The sequence below is a fragment of the Coregonus clupeaformis genome, unplaced genomic scaffold (assembly GCF_020615455.1).
Source record: "Coregonus clupeaformis isolate EN_2021a unplaced genomic scaffold, ASM2061545v1 scaf2327, whole genome shotgun sequence".
Lineage (NCBI taxonomy): Eukaryota > Metazoa > Chordata > Actinopteri > Salmoniformes > Salmonidae > Coregonus > Coregonus clupeaformis.
In genome coordinates this window covers 19,742-43,966 of record NW_025535781.1, presented here as the reverse complement: position 1 = coordinate 43,966, position 24,225 = coordinate 19,742, and the positions used below count along the sequence as shown (strand labels likewise).

General features: G+C 45.3%; 1 pseudogene; it reads left to right on the top strand.

Annotated features, from left to right (window-relative positions):
• The first annotated feature begins 10,415 nt into the window (after positions 1–10,415).
• Positions 10,416–23,132, top strand: LOC121551567 (annotated as a pseudogene).
• Positions 23,133–24,225: the final 1,093 nt, after the last annotated feature.

The following is a 24,225-nucleotide window of genomic DNA, read 5'->3' as shown; positions in this document are numbered from 1 at the left end:
ACACCTGCCCTGGCAAGTGGTGACACATTGCCATGAGTGCTTGTGCTCTGAAGAGAATATCTCAATTTCAGCAATTGTTACAGGCAAGTCAATCAGGTAACTCAGAGGTGTCAAACATTCGTGCCATCGTTTGGTGCTTGCTACACAATGGGTTTATAAAGTAGTAGTAGTAGTAAAGGAACAGTAGTACAGTAGTATTACATGCTTTATTGTTGGTGTTTTGATATGATTATCATAGGATTATAACCCTTGGGATAGATTATTTAATCCAGATTTTGGCTTGATGGATGTTCATTTATTATACATGTATATGTACAGAATGTGTGCTTTCATATCCATCTGTGTTCCCGTCTACTTTCTCTACCACAGTTAGAATACAACAGAGCACAATCAGACCCGGCGCCAGGATAGAGTGACTAAGGAGGCAGTTGAAATCAATGAGGGGGCACAATTTTTTCGGGTTCTTGCATTGGAATTATATTGAATTTTGCTTATATCAGGCTATACCACAATAAACATAAAGTTCAAATGCCGAGATTCCGAGATCATTGAGCGCTTTTGAAGTGACAGGTTGGTGTGAAATTCTTAGCCTAACTCTGCTGCACTGTATCAGCACAATGGACAGCATAAGGCAGTTTTGGTAATGAATATAGGCTATAAGATAGATAGGGTAATTCACCTATTACAAACAGCCTACGTGAATGCAGGCGTAAACACTGCTGTCTTACCAAAATAATGCAAAGTTAAATGTTGAAAGTAGTAGCCTAGTTATTCATGCATGCAAACAAAAATACTGAATAACACTTTGGCTTAGAATACCAACTCAACTGCGAATGAGAATGAATGAATGCGAACAGAACAAAACAGCGGTATCAAGTAGTAGGCCTTGTAAACAAAATATCAGATCTATAAAGACATGACACAATCTATATTTAGGCTAGCTACATTAACATTAAGCAAACGCAGTAAACAAAAGGCGAATGGTTTAATCTTTTTCACATATAGAAAGTCGGCTCTCTGGGCCTCCACCAGTTGGCTGTTGCGTTCACTGAATCGTTCTGACATTTCACAATGTGCAGCATCCAACGTGCTGAAGAGCAGTCTTTTACACTCAGTCTTTAATCATCTGCCCAGTTTGCCTACTGTACTGTCCACCATGTATTTCTGGAGTACTTACATAACTTTGTCGTTTGCTTGGAGCTGGTTGTGCGTCAGTGCCACTGGCACTGCACTGTGCCCAAATGGCTTTGAACTTGCTGTCACACCTCAGCTTCGATGCACTCCAACGCACTGTGGACCACTTTGACTCTAGTGTAAAGATCTGTTGCTTTTGCCTGAGTAATTTGTTTGAGGATCGAGAAGACTGAGAATTCAGTGCACCATGGTGGCTGTAAACCTAAATTCGGGGTCCGTCACCGCCTTCAACAGCCCTGTGGCCTCAAATCTTACTTCTGTGTTGTAATGTGCATTCGATGTCAGAGGAACTTCACAATGCTGTCAAAACTATTTTGTTCCAGTATCCTTTTTAAGCTTTCTCCAGTGTACAGGGCAGCCACGGTTGGTTTTTTAAATAACTTATAGAGAGAGTCACAGACATTAAAAAAGTCCTCCAGCGCATTCTCAGATGACATTGCGTGAACGACTACTACGTGAAGCTTGTTTTGTCCCGCTTTTTATGGAAACTCAAAGGAGTCATACCTAACTGCCCCAGTGACTTTCCATAGCCAATGGACAGTGCGCTCTGTCCATTGTGCTGACACAGCGCAGCGGAGATACAGACTTTGCGCCAACCTGTCACACAATTATTTGAACTTTTTTGCTATTTTTATATAGGGACATAAAACTAAAACTGAGGGGGCACAAGTTTCAACTGAGGGGGATAAGCCCCCTTTTGCCTCCTTGTGGAGCCGGATCCGAGCTCAATGTGCATGAGGGAGAAGTTGAGCGTGTGCGTGTGTGCATATGTGTGTGTGCGTGCGTGTTTGTGTGTATGCTTGCATGCCTTCACAGCAAATTGGCCAATGTTATCTAGTGTTGATTTTTCAGTGTAACATTTCTAGTGTTGATTCTGAAGATAAATTACAGTGCATTCGGAAAGTATTCAGACCCCTTCACTTTTTTTCCAGATTTTGTTAAGTTACAGCCTTATTCTAAAATTGATTGAAAAAATTAAAATCTTCATAAATCTAAACACAATACCCCATAATGACAAAGCAACAACAGGTTTTTAGAAATGTTTGCAAATGTATCAAAATAAAAAACAGAAATACATTATTTACATAAGTATTCCGATCCTTTGCTATGAGACTCGAAATTGAGCTCTGTGCATCACTCTACAGTGCTCCAGAGTTCCTCTGTGGAGATGGGAGAAACTTCTAGAAGGACAATCATCTCTGCAGCACTCCACCAATCAGGCCTTTATGGTAGAGTGGCCAAACGGAAGCCACTCCTCAGTAAAAGGCACATGACAGCCCGCTTGGAGTTTGCCAAAAGGCTCTAATGACTCTCAGACCGTGAGAAACAAGATTCTCTGGTCTGATGAAACCAAGATTGAACACTTTGGCCTGAATGCCAAGCTCACATCTCGATGGAAACCTGGCACCATCCCTACGGTGTAGCATGGTGGTGGCACTCATGCTGTGGGGATGTTTTTCAGCAGTAGGGACTAGGGAGACTAGTCAGGATCGAGGGAAAGATGAACAGAGCAAAGTACAGAGATCCTTCATGAAAATCCTGCTCCAGATTGCTCAGGACCTCAGACTGGGGCGAAGGTTCACCTTCCAACAGGACAACGACCCTAAGCACAAAGCCAAGGGTCATAACTGTCCCATGAGGGTCCAATGGGTAGATCAGCTTGGCAATGGTTGACAGTAACCAGGCCTCTCTCACCCATAAAAGAGGGGAGGAGGGGACTGGGCCTGTTTGATAGCTCATACCCTGTTGTAAATTAAAGGAGAGGAGATCTAGGGTCTCCCTCTCCAGTATTAACCAAAGGAATGTCTTTGTTAACAGACAGTCTTCCCGCCGAAACTCTAAACACATTAAAAGTGAATACTGGAACAATATTTCTAACATAAGAATGTGGCGAATGGTCAGTGGGGATCTAAAGAATAATCATGTCATATTGTTTAGTATTTTGTGATGTCATTAAGAATGGTATCAAGACAATATTGTAACTTGGAAAGTATACACACTGTATGCAGGTTTTCATCCTTTACAGAGATATGAAAACTGGTGAGAGTATTTTTGTTAAGATAGGAATGTGATTTTAGTTTTCTAATGAGATAATTGTTTTTCAAGTGAGCTCAGAGATCGTGTCAGCATGATGGAACGACCCATTTTACCAAGAGTGCATAAAGACTAGAAAGACAAATTAACATCAGACCAGAAAGACGTGAGGTGGTCACTACACATCTGAAAATGGTTGGAACGTTGAACCTCAACATGAGGTGAAGAGGATCACCTCTCAGACTAGACCCGAACATTGCGAGGCTGCAGCTGTCGTGTAAAGTGGTTCAAACTCTGACTAAGTGGTTCAAACCCAGATCAGCAGGTGGTCACGGACACTGGTGGGTACATACACGCGCCGCAGGCGCCTGGGTCCTCCTGAGCCGCCAGGCGGATGTCTTCGTCCACATCCCAAACGACAGGAGTAACAATGAGAGACGAGGGCAGGATAGGACCCCCAGATCCTTCCCTTTCTCCGGTATGGTTTATCCTGGAAAGTGCGTCGGCCTTCATATTCTGGGATCCTGGGCGGTGGACAGAATGAATTGGAAGCGAGTGAGAAATTGGGCCCACCTGGCACTGACGAGAGTTTATCCGTTTCGTTGCCCATATGTGCTCCAAATTCCGGTGGTCAGTAAGAATCCGAATGGATGGACTGCGCCCTCCAGCCAGTGTCTCCATTCCTCCAGAGCGAGGACCACCGCCAACAGCTCCCTGTCTCCAACTCCATAGTTCCTCTCTGCGGGGGAAGCTTTTTTGAGAAAAAGGCACAGGGATACATTTTCTCGGGCTTACCGTGCCGCTGGGAGAGGACCGCACCCACGCCCTCCTCTGATCGTCCACCTCCAGGATGAAAGGGACGAGATGGATCTGGGTGTTTTAGGACTGGCGCTGTGGTGAACCTCTCCTTCAGCCTCTTGAAGGCAGCGTGCCAGCCTCAGCATTCCAGGCCAGCTTCTGAGGCCCACCCTTAAGGAGAGAGGTGAGCGGGGCGGCTATGGAGCTGAAGGACCTGATGAAACACCTGTAGAAATTAGAGAAGCCCAGGAAGCTCTGTAGGCCCTTGATGGTGGTGGGAACTGGCCATGACCTGACAGTGTCCGTCTTCACTCCTTTGATGAACACCCCCTGAGGACTGATCCAGTACCTCAGCAAGGAAATGGCCTGTTGGTGGAATTCGCATTTCTCCCCCTTCACCAACAGGCTGTGTTCCCGGGAGGCGGAGTAGACAGCTCAGACGCCCCTGACGTGCTCCTCGAACGTAGCTGAGTAGATCAGGATATCATCGATGTACACCACCACTTGTCTACTCAGCATGTCCCGGAACACGTAATTGACGAAGGACTGGAACACAGAAGGTGCGTTGGTTAGGCCTTAAGGCATGACGCAGTATTCATAGTGGCCTGAGGTAGTGCTGAATGCAATCTTCCACTTGTCTACTTCCCGGATTTGGATCAAGTTGTAGGCACTCCTCAGGTCCAACTTGGTAAAGTACCGGGCCCCTCGTAGCTGCTCGATGTCCGACGGTACCAGAGGGAGGGGGTACTGTACTTTGGTGGTGACTGCGTTCAGCCCCCTGTAGTCAATGCATGGTCTCAGTCCTGCGTCTTTTTTGGCCACGAAGAAGAAACTGGTGGAGGCATGAGAGGTAGAGCGTCCTGATGAACCCTGTGTCAGGTTCTCCGCCACATACTTCTCCATGGCCTCAGTCTCCGCCATGGAAAGGGGGTAAATGCGACTCTTTGAGGGGTATTGTCCCTCCAGCAGATCAATGGCGCAGTCCCAGGGCCTATGAGGAGGGAGACACATAGCCTTTAATGAAGAGAAGACATTGGAGAGATCTGCATACTCACGTGGACTGTTGGGCTGGGGGGCGGACTCCGGACTCTCCACTGACGTAGAGCAACAAACCACCGGCAGGCAGGTCTTCCGGCATGAGGTGGACCAGGCTGTGATCCTCTTGGTGCTCCAATTGATGGTGGGGTTGTGTAGTCTGAGCCAGGTCAATCCCAAGAAGACGATCCGGTGAAGGGGTGACGTGACGATGTGGAATGACAGCTCCTCGTGGTGCTCAGGTAGTGTGGGAATGGTGATGGTGATGGGGAGAGTGACATGCGTAATTGTGCCTGATCCAAGGGGTTTATTGTCCAGTGAGGTGACATGTGCGGAGATGGCAGTGGCACGGTGGGAAACCCCCATTCAGAGAACAGCTCCCTATCTATAAGGTTCCCGCTGATCCGGAATCTATCATTGCGGTAGAAATAACCTGTCACCGTTATGAGAACTAAAAACAATGGTTTTGTGATAGGAGCTGACGTAACACTCACGGAGCAGCGACGGAGTCATACCGCCTAGATAGGGAGCCGCCAGGAGATCTGTGGTCCGTGGTGGTGTAGGGGGGTGCTGCCCACCTCCATGGGTGAGGACTCGGAAGCAGGGCAGCTTCCATAGCTCAGATGGGGTGAGCGCGAGGCTCCGGGGAGGTGTTGGGAATGCCGTCTATCTCTCAACATGTCGTAAAGATGGATGGACGTGGTGATGAGGGTATCAAGGTCCATCTCGTCATCCCGACATGCGAGTTTTGTCTTGATGTCCTCCCCGTAAGCCTCTCCAGAAGGCCTTGCGCAGAGCACGCTCATTCCAGCCTTAAGACGCCGCCACAATGCGAAAGCTTCGAGCGTACTCGGGACGTGGGCCCTTCCTCTGTTGTAGATGGAGGAGACGCTCAACCCCATCCTTTCCTCCATAGGATGATCAAACACCGCCCTTAACCTAGCGAGAAAGGTGAGGTAGGGAAGTGCCTCTGCCTCCTCTCCTTCCCAGACTGCCGTGGCCCAATCCAGCGCCTTTCCTTTAAGAAGCGAAATCACGAGCGCTGTCCTGGCTTGGTCAGATGGATATGCCCCAGGCTGACGCGCCAGATAAAGGCAAACATGTAGCAGGAAGCCGCTCAAGCGCTCCGGCAGGGCGAGGGTTCCCGCAGGAGTGGGTGATAGCACGGGAACAGGTGGATTGGGGGGCACTCGCCGCTCCCTGAGGTGGAACTGGAGCGCTGGGCAGATTATGCAGAGTTTGGAGCACTTCCTGCATGGCGGCGTTCAACTGGGCAAGCTGCTGCTGGTGCTGGTCGAGGCACTGGGAAACTCCTGCTGCATCCATTTTTGTTTGGTGTGTGATTCTGTGATGCGTACTGAGTAAAGAAGAGGCAGGACGCAGACGCAGGAATTAACAAGGTCAAGGTTTACTTAAACAATGAGTAAGAGAAATAACAAAGATAGAGTAAACAACACGATGATTAACAATCACACACATCATCCTCCAGAACAGTCCAGGGCTAAATAGGGGTGGTGATGAGATGATGAGTTGCAGGTGTGCTGGAGGTGATTAGGTGCGTTGGGTTTCGTTCGTGTTGCCGAGGTGGTGCGCTCAGACCGGTGGCTCAGTAGACCGCGAATCAGAGCGCCGGAGGGGATCAACGGGAGGAGACGTGACACAATCAAAGGAATTGCATACAATCATCAAAGACGCATACATGTTAATTTAGTTATCTCGGTGACAGGTTTAGCCAAACAGAAATCTAGCTTTTTCTGTTTTGGCACCGTCATCCTCAGCATCAACATCAATCGGTTGGCGTGGGTCTTTCTCCACCAGTCTTGTGGAACTGTGCTCTGCCTGAAGGAACTTTTGATATTTTAAGTTGAGTTCTTCGCAGTTGACAGGCGTTATCCCCGAGGCACATTTTGCATTTTATTATGATGTTTTTTCTCCTTTAAGTAACTAAGTATCTGATTAATTCAATTGAAAAACTAACGCATTAAGTTACTCGTTACGCATTACCTCCAACACTGGTTTTGAGTGACTAAAACATCACCCATAATATTTGTTTAGGATAGAAATGCTCAACATTTTAGAAAAGTACTTTTTTCTCTCATGGCTAAGTACCAGGAAGTTTGAAAAGAAAGGCTGAATGGGCAGGGAGCTTATGTTGATGCGCTCGCTTTGACTGAGAGCTCTTTGAAACGCTTATGTCAAGCAACTTGGATGCAGAGAGCAGTGTTGCAATAAAATCATATCAAGCAAATTTGGTGGTACACAAAGCAACTCAAACAATATTGAAATTGCATCTCTTGTGATGCAGTTCACAGCAGCACTGACGGATGTGTTGACTTGACAACTGCATCTGAGCTTGTCATACATGAATAGGGTTAAGCTTTTTAATTATATTTGCTGACACCCTTTGCCACCAGTACAGTACAGTAGCTATCTACTGCCATGACTTGTGCCATGTTACAGTTTTTGCCCATTGCTTACACACTAAAACCGAATGCTTGACCAAAGCCTCAATACCTAAACTCTTGTAGCATACCTTAAACACAGTGTAACCATAGCTTAAACACAATGTCAACTTTGCACTTTGTTTGCAATTCTGTAACACACTTATTGCGAAACACTACACACGTTTTCTTACATTAGACACTTTGTTTAAAAAACGAAATCACCTGTTATCATTGGGAAAACACTCTGTTCAAAATGCAAAACTCATCTGGCAATTGTATGCACTTACATACACACCTGAAAACACTTGCACAGAAAACAGAACACCAATCAGTCTGAGCCTTAGCACTACAAATAGGCCTCAGGTAAGCCATTTTTAGAACTTTGCAAGCATGGAGGCAATGAGAGTCAGAGTAAGAGGAGGACAAAGAGAGAGAGTCGGATGTGGAAGAGGACGTGGAAGAGGACGAGGACCAGTGCGGAGACGTATATCAGATGACATCAGGGCTACTCTGGTGGACCATGTCATAAATCATGGCCTGTCCATGAGGGAGGCTGGGCAAAAGAGTCCACCCTAACCTCAGTCGCTACACAGTAGCATCGATAATAAGGACATTCCGACTGGAGAACAGGTATATCTTCAAGTTTCTACCCAGACTGTACCTACTGTATGTGTCACATGATTCTGTATCATATTACAGTATTACTGTACTAACTATACTATACAAAAATGGGTAGTGCTGTGAAGTACTGTATATGTAAAGGAATACCATTGTGATGTTGCAGTACTGTGTACAGTTTGAAAGTACAGTATGTGAAAAATAACCTAACCAATGACATCTTGTGGTGGCATTTTCTAATGGTTGGACGACCTCCTCAAGGTGGAAGGGAACAGCTCTTCACTCAACAACAAGAGCTTGCCATCATTGAAATGGTGCGAGAAAATAATGCAGATCCGACTTCGTGAGTTGCAACAACGCATAATTGCAAATGGAAATGAATTCAACAATATCAACAGGGTCAGCATTTCTACACTAAGTCGCATCCTACAGAAACATAACTTCAGAATGAAGCAGCTGTACAGGGTGCCATTTGAGAGGAACAGTGTCAGGGTCAAGGATCTGCACCATGATTATGTGCAGGTATGTGTCACTTTACTTTACATACTATATATTGTGATGTGGGAATGAGGGTTTATGCTGCCACCTGCCCTGCCTGTAGCTTGTAGTTTTTGTCTATATCACCCAACCCAGCCCCTACTTGTGTGAAAATATAGACATTGTAGTTACTGTATGTGTTTTCAGTAACACTATTCAATATTTTCTGTTACAGACAGTTCTGGAGTTTGATGCCGCCGAACTGCCGCATGAGTTCATCTACGTGGATGAGGCAGGCTTCAATCTGGCCAAAACCAGGCGTCGGGGCCATAACATAGTTGGACAAAGGGCTGTTGTAAATGTCCCTGGGCAGCGTGGGGGAAATATCACCTTGTGTGCTGCAATTAGTGTCCAAGGAGTCCTGCATCATCATGCCACTCTAAGTCCCTACAATACAGGACAGATCATTGCATTTCTAGATGCACTACATGCAGTTGTGCAGGACAGACCACAGCAGCCCAGGTTTGTTGTCATCTGGGATAATGTTAGTTTCCACCGGGCTGCTCTGGTCCGAGATTGGTTCAACAACCACAATCATTTCACAGTTTTATACCTGCCCCCTTACAGCCCCTTTCTACTGTAAATGCAATCGAGGAATTATTTTCAGCGTGGCAGTGGAAAGTATATGATCTGCAACCACATGCCCGCATGACTCTTCTGCAAGCAATGGAAGAGGCATGTGGAGACATTGAGGTGGGATTAATCCAAGGATGGATTCGGCACACAAGGCGATATTTTCCCCGATGCCTAGCCCGCGAGGACATCGCCTGTGATGTTGACGAGGTCTTGTGGCCAGATCCGAACAGAAGGCGTGATCCATAAGCCCCCCCGCCCCCCACCACACACACGCACACGCACACACACACACACACAAAACAAGTATATGTTTTTTCCCCAATAGCAATTTATCCAGTAATTGTTTAGTTTTTTTTACCTTTGTTTTGTTGCTAAATTTGATGTTAAGAATTTCTGTAAGAATGTTTGTTTTTTTGTAAAAACTTTTTTGTAAATACTGTTTGATTACTGCAGAAATTCTACTTTTGAGTTTTACAGAAGACAATGACAATAAAATGACAATAAAAAATAGAAACACAAAGACTGCAGTGTTTTATATAAAGCCCATCAGTGTGTTGCTGGTGATATGAAAGAGTAATTCAAATGTTGCTTGTGTGTATGGTTTTGTTGCAAGAATTTCATTTTTAGAAAGGAGTGTTAAGTTTTGATTGCAGTGTTTCATTTTGGCATATATGTGAGTTGTTAATCTCCAAGTGCTATGTCTGATTGGCTTGTGTGTTGAGTTTTGACATAATGAGCCAAATTCTGCAAAAATGTGTAAGCAATAGGCAAAAACTGTAATGATATCTGAGTGAGAGTGACAAACAAAATCAATGGGGGACCCCTGGAGGTCAGGGCCTCTAGGCACGTGCCCTGCGTGCCCGGTTTGTATTCGTCCATGATTTCTACAAGTTTAGATAACTGGCTAGACTAATTTACATATCAAAAAATTGTTAGCTGACATGGCTAAGTGACTGTCAGGGACTGACAAAAGAAGAGGAAAACTGCTGATGCACAACCAAATTTCGAACTTGCACTTTGTGTATTCTACTATTCTAATGCTCAATGGTAAGTTCAGACCCCGATTGAATTCCTTCCTTCCTTCCTGCCTGCCTGCCTGCCTGCCTGCCTGCCTGCCTGCCTGCCTGCCAGCCTCTCTCTCTCTCTCTCTCTCTCTCTCTCTCTGTCTGTATGTCTGTCTCTCGCTCTCGCTCTCGCTCTCTGTGTTCACTGTTGTAAATTCAGTTTGGTAGCCTGGTGGTTATTGTCCTATCAGTCATTGTCGAGGCCACCTGCCGCTGTATGGAAGCTCTACCAACTAGTTCAAACAGCGGAGTAGCAGAGTAGCGCAAGTATTGGCAATGTTGAAAAAAGAAGAGAGAGTTCTCAATCGGAAATAACAGTGGGGCTCCTCTTGCCAACAAACCCTCATGGCTAGACTTTACCTGCAAGGGAGGTATGTTTCATCACAATATGTCTCTCTTTCTCTCCTGCCGTTTCTCTCCCTCTGTCTCACACGTTCAGTTTTCTCTCCCTTTCTCATCTTATGGTCATGTTTGGACACATTCTATTTTGAGGTACATGTTTGTTTGGTGTAGATTATTAATTAGCCAACTCTGTAGGTTTATTTCTATTAACTTTTACTTTAATGTGCTTGTATGCAACTGCTTTGAGGTGCCATTGCGAATGGGAATTTCAACATACAATCACATCAGAGACATCTTTGTTCCTGGTTGTACAGTCTGCTATTGGTGTTTAAAGCCTAGACTTCCTGGTCAGATCTGTTTGTGCTATCATGCCAACTCCATTGCGGTTAACCCAACTGCTGATGGGTCAAAAAAACTACTGACGGTTAAATTAACCCATGTTTGGGTAATCCAAACAACCCAACATTTACAGAACCAAACTGGCTGGGTCAAAATGACCCAGCGAGTGTTCTGTCCAATATTTACCCAGCGCTGGGTTACCAAATAATAGTCTATAAACTCCCTATGATGACAGCTGTACTCATAGGGAAGTGGAGTTGTGGGTGATTGAACTGGCCCTACTGCTCAGTTCAACTTCCTTTTTAAAGGCAAGCCTTAATGTCAACCCCCTGATAGGCACTCTGTCACATTTTCACATTAACAAGGGCTGTGAGACCATGATTTATGATTTGTCATGGGGATATTTTTGGCTAGCTACTTCCGGTTAGCTAGCATATTGCATGCTGCTGAAGGGTTTGATCATGTGGCGTATGGCGGGTGTACGGATGTCACTTTTAAGAGAGCAAAGAACGATCAGTCAGAAGTTAACATTACTCTGTATTGTAGTTTTATGAAAGAGGATCCGTAAACGGGTACTGTGGGTCATTCTCTCAGTATATTGTGGACCAGGAAGTGGGGTTCATATATATGATCTGTTTTTGTGTACTAAGTTGATGAGAATAAATTACTTGATGTTACCTTAAATTGTAAACTGTCATGGTCAAAACATAGATTCAATGGTTGTAAAGATGGGGAGAGGTCTGTCCATAATAGAGAGATGCTCTGCTTTTTTGGCACCACGGGATCTAGTTTAGTCTTATCTTGATTATTGTCCAGTCATGTAGTCAGGTGCCTTTTTCATTGTAATAAGAGGGCTAATATAAAAACTATGCATGCCATTCTCTTTGGCTAAGAGTTGAGGAGAGACTGACTGCATCACTTCTTCTTTTTTATAAGAAACAATGTGTGGAAAATTCTAAATTGTTTGCATAGTCAGCTTACACACATCTCTGACACACACACTTACCCCACAAGACATGCCACCAGGGGTCTTTTCACAGTCCCCAAATCCAGAACAGAACAAATTCAAGAAAGTGTACTGTATTATAAAGAGCCATTATTGCATGGAACAAAAATTAACATCAAACCTGGTTTCAAAAAACAGATAAAGCAACATCTCACAGCACAACTGTGATGCGTGTGATGACAGAGTTTATTCCTTCGTTGACACACATCTGCGCTCAAATAGCGATCAACAAAACAGGCACAGGGGAAACTCTCATCCCTGGCAAATACACTGTAATGGTAGAATCCAATAATACATAGGCACAGGGGAAAATCTACCCTGGCAACAAAATGTACGAGTAGCTCCACCGAGCTATACTACTCTCACAACTAACAATCACCCACAAGGACAAGGGGGCAGAGGGAACACTTATACACAGACTAATGAGGGGATTAGAACCAGGTGTGTGTGATTGACAAGACAAGACACATGTGATGATGATTGGGGCGGCAGTGGTTAGTAAGCCGGTGACGACGAACGCTGAAGTCTGCCCGAACAAGGAAGGGAGGCAGCCTCGCCCGAAGTCGTGACAACAACGCCTCTCCTCTATTTGACCTAGATACAGTGGGGAAAAAAAGTATTTAGTCAGCCACCAATTGTGCAAGTTCTCCCACTTAAAAAGATGAGAGAGGCCTGTAATTTTCATCATAGGTACACGTCAACTATGACAGACAAATGAGGAAAAAAATCCAGAAAATCACATTGTAGGATTTTTAATGAATTTATTTGCAAATTATGGTGGAAAATAAGTATTTGGTCAATAACAAAAGTTTCTCAATACTTTGTTATATACCCTTTGTTGGCAATGACACAGGTCAAACGTTTTCTGTAAGTCTTCACAAGGTTTTCACACACTGCTGCTGGTATTTTGGCCCATTCCTCCATGCAGATCTCCTCTAGAGCAGTGATGTTTTGGGGGCTGTCTGCTAGGCAACACGGACTTTCAACTCCCTCCAAAGATTTTCTATGGGGTTGAGATCTGGAGACTCCAGGACCTTGAAATGCTTCTTACGAAGCCACTCCTTCGTTGCCCGGCGGTGTGTTAGGGATCATTGTCATGCTGAAAGACCCAGCCACGTTTCATCTTCAATGCCCTTGCTGATGGAAGGAGGTTTTCACTCAAAATCTCACGATACATGGCCCCATTCATTCTTTCCTTTACACGGATCAGTCGTCCTGGTCCCTTTGCAGAAAAACAGCCCCAAAGTATGATGTTTTCCACTCCCATGCTTCACAGTAGGTATGGTGTTCTTTGGATGCAACTCAGCATTCTTTGTCCTCCAAACACAACGAGTTGAGTTTTTACCAAAAAGTTATATTTTGGTTTCATCTGACCATATGACATTCTCCCAATCCTCTTCTGGATGCACTCTAGCAAACTTCAGACGGGCCTGGACATGTACTGGCTTAAGCAGGGGGACACGTCTAGCACTGCAGGATTTGAGTCCCTGGCGGCGTAGTGTGTTACTGATGTTAGGCTTTGTTACTTTGGTCCCAGCTCTCTGCAGGTCATTCACTAGGTCCCCCCCGTGTGGTTCTGGGATTTTTGCTCACCGTTCTTGTGATCATTTTGACCCCACGGGTTGAGATCTTGCGTGAGCCCCAGATCGAGGGAGATTATCAGTGGTCTTGAATGTCTTCCATTTCCTAATAATTGCTCCCACAGTTGATTTCTTCAAACCAAGCTGCTTACCTATTGCAGAGTCAGTCTTCCCAGCCTGGTGCAGGTCTACAATTTTGTTTCTGGTGTCATTTGACAGCTCTTTGGTCTTGGCCATAGTGGAGTTTGGAGTGTGACTGTTTGAGGTTGTGGACAGGTGTCTTTTATACTGAAAACAAGTTCAAACAGGTGCCATTAATACAGGTAACGAGTGGAGGACAGAGGAGCCTCTTAAAGAAGAAGTTACAGGTCTGTGAGAGACAGAAATCTTGCTTGTTTGTAGGTGACCAAATACTTATTTTCCACCATAATTTGCAAATAAATTCATTAAAAATCCTACAGTGTGATTTTCTGGATTTTCTTTTCTCAATTTGTCTGTCATAGTTGACGTGTACCTATGATGAAAATTACAGGCCTCTCTCATCTTTTTAAGTGGGAGAACTTGCACAATTGGTGGCTGACTAAATACTTTTTTTCCCCACTGTATTTTGTGTGTATGTATTGATATGTAGGCTATGTCTGCCATTTTTAAATGTATGTAGTTCTGTCCTTTAGCTGTTCTTGTCTATTGATATTCTGTAGTATGTCATGTTTCATGTTTTGTGTGGACCCCAGGGGAAGAGTAGCTGCTGCTTTAGCAACAGCTAATGGGGATCTTAATAAATTACCAAAACGACTATAGGCCTATGTAGCTGTGACCTTCCTCTAAGGCTGCGTCCCAAATAGTACCCTATTCCCTTTATAGTGTACACATTTTGACCAGGGCCCATAGCGCACATTGTCTGTTCCCCTTTTTCCCATTTTATCCGTCACTCTCCAGTTTTTCATTCTGACTTTTCATGGGAGCTTGTGTTGTTGATGGTTGCTCTTAGACAAATACCTTGTCAGAGCAAATTTACTTATTTCCAATGCACAACACTGTAGCCTCTGCATTCGTGGTGTGTGTGGGTGGGGATGTTATGTATGATGATAATCTTTCCCAGACACAATAGGAGCACTGTGGGACTGCCCAGGTAGCCTATCCCCAACCTTTGTAATGAAGCAGCACACCGGAGGATCAGGTGTGTGTGTGTGTGTGTGTGTGTGTGTGTGTGTGTGTGTGTGTGTGTGTGTGTGTGTGTGTGTGTGTGTGTGTGTGTGTGTGTGTGTGTGTGTGTGTGTGTGTGCAACCCAAAGCTAGAGGAGCAGAAGGAATGAGCAGAGCAGCAGGTTGGCAGGTACGTGGGTAAGGGAAGGGGGACGGGAGGAGGGGGGAGGTTTACCCTTCCATATTGGAGAAGGAAGGTATTGTAATGCACTGTGCACAGAGTAACAGAAAAAAGAGGGTGACATTTGAGCATGGTGAGTGGGAGAGAATAGGTTTCATTGTACAAAAGGGTACTGGGCTCTCTCTCCAGAGGATAAAGCCGAGACTTCCTTGTCACACACTAATGTTTAATGTGTAACTGATGACTTTTGTGGTCAATTGCCTTTCTGCACAGTTGTAAACAATCATTCACATTACCCAGGAATTAACCCTGTGATGTGCCACCACATGCACCTCAAATATCTTAACGTTGAGTCGCTCACCTACACAAATTCCATGTGGGACCAATCAGCTGTCACGCCCTGGCTCTGGGGACTCTAGTATGTTGAGCCAGGGTGTGAGTTTTCATTTGTGTTCGTTCTAGTATTGTGTTTCTATGTTGGCCAGTGTGGTTTCTCAATCAGAGGCAACGTGAATCAGCTGTTGCTTGTTGTCTCTGATTGGGAACCATACTTAGTCAGCCTGTTTCCCACAGTATGGTGTGGGATCTTGTTCCAATTAGGTTTGTGTTTAAACCGAGGACGTCACGTTATCGTTTGTTGTTTTGTTCGTAGCATTAATAAAAGCATGTTCACCTTCAACGCTGCACCTGGTCCTCTGTTCCCGACGAACGTGACAGAAGATCCCACCAAGACTGGACCAAGCAGCGTGTCCAGGAGCCATCGCCAGGGAGATCTCTAGCGGATCTCCTTCGCCTCTCGACTGGGTCAAGCCGTGTAGGAAGAGAGGGGCTTGACTTGGAAGCAGAAGGGCGAAAGGCTGGCGAGAGATATGGAGACCTGGTCCACGGGTAGGAGAGAAGCCCAGAAATTTTTTAGGGGGGGGCTCACGCCGTGGACGATGGGGCAGCAGGAGACCGCGATAGAGCGGCCCAGCGGGTTGGCAGAGGAGGCCGCCAGGTTACGGGGGCCACTGGTCAAAAGGGGAAGGAAGGTGTAGAGGCACGGCGAGAGGTACTGGGGTGTGTTGCCAGTCCGGTCCGGCCCGTTCCTGATCCCTGCGTAGGGGCCAGTGGTGTGTGTCCCCAGTACGGTCCGGGTCTGTTCCTGTCCCTTGCACCGAGCCTGTGGTGCGCGTCGCCAGCCCAGTCCGGTCCATTCCTGCTCTCCGCACCAAGTCAGTGGTGCGCTTCGTCAGCCCGGTCCGGCCCGCTCCTGCTCCCCGCACCAAGCCAATGGTGCGCGCCGCCAGCCCGGCCCGAGCCTGTTCCTGCTCCCCGCACCAAGCCAATGGTGCGCGTCGCCAGCCCGGCCTGGCCTGTTCCTGCTCCCCGCACTAAGCCATGGTGCGGTCGCCAGCCCGGCCCGGCCTGTTCCTGCTCCCGCACCAGGCCAATGGTGCGCGTCGCCAGCCCGGTCCAGCCCGCTCCTGCTCCCCGCACCAAGCCAATGGTGCGCGTCGCCAGCCCGGTCCGGCCCGCTCCTGCTCCCCGCACTGCGGAAGCCTATGGTGAGCAGTCGCCAGCCCGGTCCGCCCGTTCCCTGCTCCCCACACCAAGCCAGTGGTGTGCGTCGTCAGTCCGGCATGGCCCGTGCCTGTTCCACCGGTGCCTGGTCCAGCACCGGTCAGCTGCTTCACGCCGGAGCTAGAGCAATCCGCTCCACCAGTGTGCAGTCCAGCTCCGACAGCGGGGCCAGACCGACCAGGGGTACTTTGGGGGGTTGGAGAGGAGTGGGATCAGGCCCGAGCCGGATCCGCCGCCAAGGCGAGTGCCCACCCGGTCCCTCCCCTGTGGTGTTTGGTTGGCGCGGCCGGAGTCCGCGCCTTTGGGGTACTGTCACGCCCTGGCTCTGGGGACTCTAGTATGTTGAGCCAGGGTGTGAGTTTTCATTTGTGTTCGTTCTAGTATTGTGTTTCTATGTTGGCCAGTGTGGTTCTCAATCAGAGGCAACGTGAATCAGCTGTTGCTTGTTGTCTCTGATTGGGAACCATACTTAGTCAGCCTGTTTCCCACAGTATGGTGTGGGATCTTGTTCCAATTAGGTTTGTGTTTAAACCGAGGACGTCACGTTATCGTTTGTTGTTTTGTTCGTGTAGCATTAATAAAAAGCATGTTCACCTTCAACGCTGCGCCTTGGTCCTCTGTTCCCATTTAAACGTGACATCAGCAGAATTTCATTCAGTGGAGATCAGTAAGGAGGAAGATATGTTGTCATATTTACCAGAACTAATCCTCTGCATAGGGCCCAACCCCTAAGGTGTGTGCTGCAATGAAGATTGTACACAGTTCCGCATGACTTTCTTTATCTTTACAAGTCTAAGTAAGCTCCTAGAGCAATGGGGTTACACTCTAAAAAAAAGCTGTGCTAAAAACAACTTCATTTGGGTTATTTGGTAACCCAGCCTGTTAAATATTGGACAGATCACACGCTGGGTTATTTTGACCCAGCCAGTTGGGTTGCGTGAATAACCCAACATGTTGGGTTGTTTGGATTACCCAAACATGGGTTAATTTAACCTGCAGTTGTTCGTTTTTTTAACCATCAGTTGGGTTGACACGGAGCTGGGTCTTTTTTAATGTAAACCATCGGCTATTTTCAGGAGGTGTGGCCTATTAGATAATGATTTTGTCACTTGTTCATGTACAATGCAAATAAAAACGTTCCTTTAATATTTTTGCACATAACATATTCTCATATAAAATTCATAACTTTATTATTTACATATCCCAACATTGAGATACAATATTGGGATATGCATAGGCTCTTGAGGAACTCATACACTTGTCTAAGCCTCATCAAAGCTACAATAATATTAGTGTTCAACCTTAATATGTGATAACAATACAACAGAACAGATTAACCCGAATGACATTTGTCCTCACAGGTGGCCAAAACTATCTGAAAGCCCTACTAAGCAACACCTCTTGTCTTCTGAACTGACCCGCATGGGTCATATCTCAATAACCAAGCATCAATAAACCAGCACCCAGCATCAATAAACCAGCAGTTTTCAAAGAAAATAACCCAACTAAGTGACCCATCGCCCGCAAAAACATCCAGGTGCAATTGAGTTGTAGTTGCATTCACATGTAATAGCTATTTTTTCCTTTATATGGTCAAATAAAATCCCAGATTGGTTTTAGGTACTGTTGCACCACTATGAGGTTGAGTAGACTCCCCAGATCCTGCTTCCAGGTTTCACAATAGAAACAGGTATTAAACAAAGGAAGTACACTAGGAAGTTGACAGGTGTTCCTGTAAGTGTGCACAGTAGATTGTGTACGCACAGATCAGAGAACAACTGTACAAAAAGGGCCTGACTTGACAATATTACCTGTCTGTCAGACATTAACATATCATCATACATTTCAATAAACTTTGATGATTTAATAATTATTGTTAATATGCTACCTTCGGGCTCCATATAAAAGTGACATGGAACGAGATATGAAAACAGGTCATACCATTTTATATGGTTATCTTAGCAAGTTGTAGATCATGTCGAAGAGCGACATTTCATCTCAGGATGTATAAAATAACTTGGGTGACTGAAGTGATGACATGCAATACATTTTGGGCCTGCTGTATTTATTTGACAGTAAAAACATGTTCCCCATGAAGGGTTTGAGAGAGTGATATTTTAAACTAATGTGCATTACTGTCTATCTACATGATGTGTACAGTATATATTGTAACACTTTATTTGAAGGGTCTGTAATAAGGTATTTATAAATAGTGTTTTCACCATGTATTAATCATTACTCCCACATTTATAAACCATTTACCAATCATTAGTATTTTCCCTAATCTAAAGTTAGCACTATTTTTACTTTACAAATACTTTATAAACGTTTTGAGTGACCAGTGCAATTTCTCACAAAAAGATGGGCATGCCATTGGTAGACATTCATGCAGTACCTGGTAAAAGAATAAGCACACAACACAGGATGTTTAAGTATATATATAGATGTGTGAATAACTAGCTTACAAAAATTTACAAATGTGGGAGTAGTGATTAATAAATGGTGAGCAAGCGGTTTGTAAATGCCTCATATTATTCCTATTAAATGGTTTATTATGGACCCTTAAAATAAAGTGTTACGGTACATATCATTACATTCATATTTTTGATGACAATAAGTCATCAACAGTACAGTGTAATCGAATAAGACATTACTTTGGAAGCATACAGTCCTACACATCTCAATGTTCTACTTCTATTCCACGAAGACAAGTGGAAAGAGAGAGTTTATCTTATGTGTAGTCAATTCAATCTCAGAAGGTCAAAGGTCCTTTTCACAAACACAGCTTAGAATGGCTAACCTTGCAACCAACTTCTGATTATGCACGAGTAGTGCCAGGAGTCATGTCAACAAAGACCATTACGTGTCAGCTCTTACAAAGACAGAGTACTTCCCACAACCTGAAGACCCCGATGTCTTCATACTCACGTGTCAGTGACCAGCAGCACTGCTAGCATTAGCTGGTGGATGAGACAACATTGTACTCCAACACCAAAGGCATCATGGTGTAACAATAGAACAACAGTACTATGAAACGTGAGATTATTTATTTCAATGAACAGATCATTTGGTCAACTTTGCGTTATAGCCTACAATGTAATGTTATGAAATGTAGACAATAAAAACATATACTGTAGGCTACTAGTAAATATTTATAACATACAAAACTGTCACTCATCCTTTAAAATGTTCTGGTTAGAAGGGGAAATAGGGGGAAACAGTAAGAGCTGGAGTGATTGGATTAACAAGTGAGTCTCACAGCAAAGCTGCAGACATAGCAGTCCACTGTCCAGATTTATCTCGCTCATGAGACTGCAGTGAGGACAAATGTATCTTAGTTATGTGATTTGATTCACAATGGAATGGAGAGGTCTCCATTCTGATAGACCATTTCTTGTTGGATAAAAAATAACTTCATGGTATTTCAGTCATATAAGCAAATAATAATTAACCCAGTTTTCTACACCTGTTTTGCTTATGCCCAATTCTAACCCTAAACAACCATGCCAAGAATGCAAAACAGGGGGTTAAAGTGAAAGTAGCCAGAGTGCCTGCAGTCTATGTAGGGGTGGCAGGTAGCTTAGTGGTTAAGAGCGTAGTGCCAGAAACCGAAAGGTTGCTGGTTCTAATCCCTGAGCCGACTAGGTGAAAAATCTGTCGATGTGCCCTTGAGCAAGGCACTCAACCCTAATTCCTTCTGGATAAGAGCGTCTACTAAATTACTAAAATGTAAAATGTAGGAAAACCACAAGTAAAAAAGGCAGTTGAAGCACTTGTAAGCTTTCAGTGGGTGGGGGCTTTTAATTGAACACCCAACCAGGTTAACAATGCAGGAAGAGTCCTCAAATATGATGAAATGGGTAACTGAACTCCCTTTGGATTTTGTACGCTATTCCTGGACTGTTAAGGATGCTACACATGTTTCGCGAATGCAGCGGCGGAGAGTCATTTTCTATGTAGTTCTACGTACTTTTGTTTGGCTCACACACGACGCTTCATCGCCCAGATTGTGTAGAGTGTGTAGAGCGCTGTCTGTGTACTGTTGGTTTCTGCTGATTTCCTTGGTGGTTTCTTCTCGTTTCCTGGTTAGTTTCTTCTGGTTTCCTGATGCTTTTTCTTTACCAGTCTCATTCATTAACAATGGGTGATGAGTAAACAGGGTTCAAATCTAATATACTGTAGGTCACGCTTTTTTGTTTCTTTAAGACAAGTTGTTGTTTTACTTTATGTAAATAGATATTGATGAGCATGCAAACAATGCCAAAACATTCGGAATGGTTATGTGGGCCTAACTGTTAACTAAGTAAGGAGTTTGTAAACTTCCATTTAGCTAAAGAGTTGTGTACATGTCTGTTTTTCAGGATGAAGATGCGAAGGCACAACTTATTTCTCTTTGGCGCATTGGCCTTGTGTGTCCTCTCCCTGCTGCAATACTGCAAGGGCTTCCACCACATGCCTATGCTGAGAGAGCTGTATGCCTCCTCTGTCAACCTCAAGGCCCTAAGCTTCCTCTGGAGAAGGAATGGGGACCCTCCATACAATGTTCACCCAGAGAGGAGGCCTCTCCCTGGACCCTCCGACACGGGCCTGTGGGAACCAGGGGAAGACCGGGAGGACCAAGGGAACGCGGAGGTGAGGAGAAGGGTTGGGTGTGGCAGTGAGGTGAGGGGCAGATTACACATTATACATTGTTTTGGGTTTATATGATATTGTCATTGACATGATTCATTGTTTTCCCACTCAGGACACGTTGGGCAAGGAGCAGCCTAATCCATGGAATGTAAACAGAATAACGATCACTCTCCCGGACCCCAAAGGACCATGGGGAGAACTTCACAAACGGAGCTTCCATCTTCGCGATGACCCCACCCCGTTCTTTGTGCGCACCAAGTCTGGAGCATATTGCTTCCGAGAGGGGACGGAAATGACTTTTCTCAAAGACGACTCGGCACAAAGGGTACAGGCAGCTGGAGAGGGCCAGCGTAAGATCCTGCATGCACACCAAGTGGAACCCAAGTCAGCCCCAGGGAAAACAGCCCGGGGGAAGGGGCTGGTGAAGTGTATGTGTCGCCCAGGCTGGCACGGCCCTCACTGTGGCATCCCCACCATGGTGCAACACTCCAACCTGCCCACTAAGGAGCGTCTGACGCCCAGGATAGTTCCGCGGAGGGTCATCAACGCCATTAACATCAACCATGAGTTTGACCTCCTCCACGCCCGCTTTCACGAGCTGGCTGATGCCGTGGACCTCTTCCTGGTGTGTGAGTCAAACTTCACGGCCTACGGAGATTCCAAGCCGCTGCACTTCCTGCGCCTCCTGCTTAACGGGACCTACGACTATGTGCACCACAAGATCCTCTACGTCTTCCTCGATCACTTCCCTAAAGGTGGCCAGCAGAACGGGTGGATTGCTGACGACTACCTGCGAACGTTTCTAAGCCGTGACGGGATGTCCAGGGTACAAGGCGCCAGGCCGGATGATGTCTTCCTCATCAATGACGCAGACGAGATCCCGGCCCGCGAGGGCATCCTCTTCCTCAAACTCTACGACGGCTGGACGGAACCTGTGTCCATGCACATGAGAAAGTCCCTTTATGGTTTCTTCTGGAGGCAGCCCGGGACGCTGGACATTGTCTCCGCCTGCACTGTTGCCATGCTCTTCGCCGTCTACAATGGAGACGGGATATCACTGAGGCGCAGGGAATACTTCTCCATGCCGGGTTTCCGGAACTACCAGAGGAAGAGTGGACACATTCTGGTGCAGTGGTCCATTGGGAGCCCCGCCCACTACGCAGGCTGGCACTGTTCCTGGTGCTTCAGACCAGAGGAATCTCCCAAAAGCTAATCTCTGCCCAGAATGGAGACTTCCCCCGCTGGGGCGATTACGTGGAAAAACGAGACCTGAACTACATCAAGGGCTTGATCCGGACTGGGGGATGGTTCGATGACTCGGTGGGGGAGTACCCACCTACAGACCCTAAAGAGCCTATGTACGCACCCAAATATCTATTAAAGAACTTTCAGCTGTATTGCTACATACTTGAGAACCAATATGCCTGAATCTGGTATAAAATCATTGTTGATTTCAATGGAAGGATTGTTAACTTCAAGGGGTGTTGCCGGACCAAAACTATGAAACCTCCACCTGCGCCTCTGATTGAAGGGCAGGCCGTCCACTTTCTGTCTGAAGACGAAGTAGCTAGCTGGTGAGAGGGGGTGTAATGAGGGACAGCTGAGATTCATTCTATCCGATTCTATCCCTTTTCAATCACAATATTAAACGATAGTTAACAATCCTCAACGACAAAGGCCTCTTCTGCTCCAGAGCATTCAAGGACCGGTTTCCGGTTGGGACATGATGACTGTTGTCTTTCTAACTGTAGACGTGATGGCAGACAGGTATATATGTATAGTAGATATATCTGATGATGGCCAATGGCCAGTGATACTGTAGTTTTCCCTCAGTCAGATCAACAATGTGCTTCTAGTGCCACCAGTGCTGCGCTTCCAGAGCCCTTTGTGAAGAAAGAGACCAGATCAGTGCACTTTTCTGTGGTGGTGGTAAAACTGTGTTACTGTGCTGAAAGGGTTGTTCGAACACCACAGGGAAATATAGGGGGAAAGGGAAAGTCTGTTTTATATTGTTTAATACAAATCCAGGTATCCCTCACTAATGCACTATAGGCTTATCTTAGCCATCGCTACTTTGACTACACAACTATCCTCTTAGCCTTCTTGTAAACAGATTGTTTATGGTTTACAGGTGAATAAATGTGAGGCCAAAAAGCATATGTAATTAGAACCATGGGATCCTGCCAAACAATTGTCACATTGCTTTTTGCCATTTCTGTATCCATTGTTCATTTAGAGAGAAAATTCTCGAGAAACAAAATCAATTTCTTCTGCTATGGTCTAGTGATTCACATCACGTCTGGTAATTCAATCTGTTCTAGACACTCAACTTTACATTTATATAAGCAATGGTTTCATTATATCATACATCATGTAATAATAATATATACAATAGTGATATTTGGGAGATTATTTCCTTTTCAAATAACTGAAAGTGAAAGGTTGTAATCTGAAAAAAAGGGGAAAAGGCCATTCTTGAACATTGTGTGAGACAATCTGACTAATTTGCTATTGAACCAGTTCGGATTTAAGTATAACTTTTGTATGACTGAAGCTTTTAGTGATACAGTTGAAGTCGTTTACATACACTTAGGTTGGAGTCATTAAAACTTGTTTTTTAACCACTCCACAAATGTCTTGTTAACAAACTATAGTTTTGGCAAGTCGGTTAGGACATCTACTTTGTGCATGACACAAGTAATGTTTCCAACAATTGTTTACAGACAGATTATTTCACTTATAATTCACTGTATCACAATTCCAGTGGGTCAGAAGTTTACATACACTAAGTTGACTGTGCCTTAAAACAGCTTGGAAAAATTCCAGAAAATGATGTGATGGCTTTAGAAGCTTCTGATAGGCTAATTGACATCATTTGAGTCAATTGGAGGTGTACCTGTGGATGTATTTCAAGGCCTACCTTCAAAGTCATTGCCTCTTTGCTTGACATCATTGGAAAATCAAAATAAATAAGCCAAGACCTCCGAAAGAAAAAGTCTGGTTTATCCTTGGGAGCAATTTCCAAACACCTTCATCTGTACAAACAATAGTACGCAAGTATAAACACCATGGGACCACGCAACCGTCATACCGCTCAGGAAGGAGACGCGTTCTGTCTCCTAGAGATTAACGTACT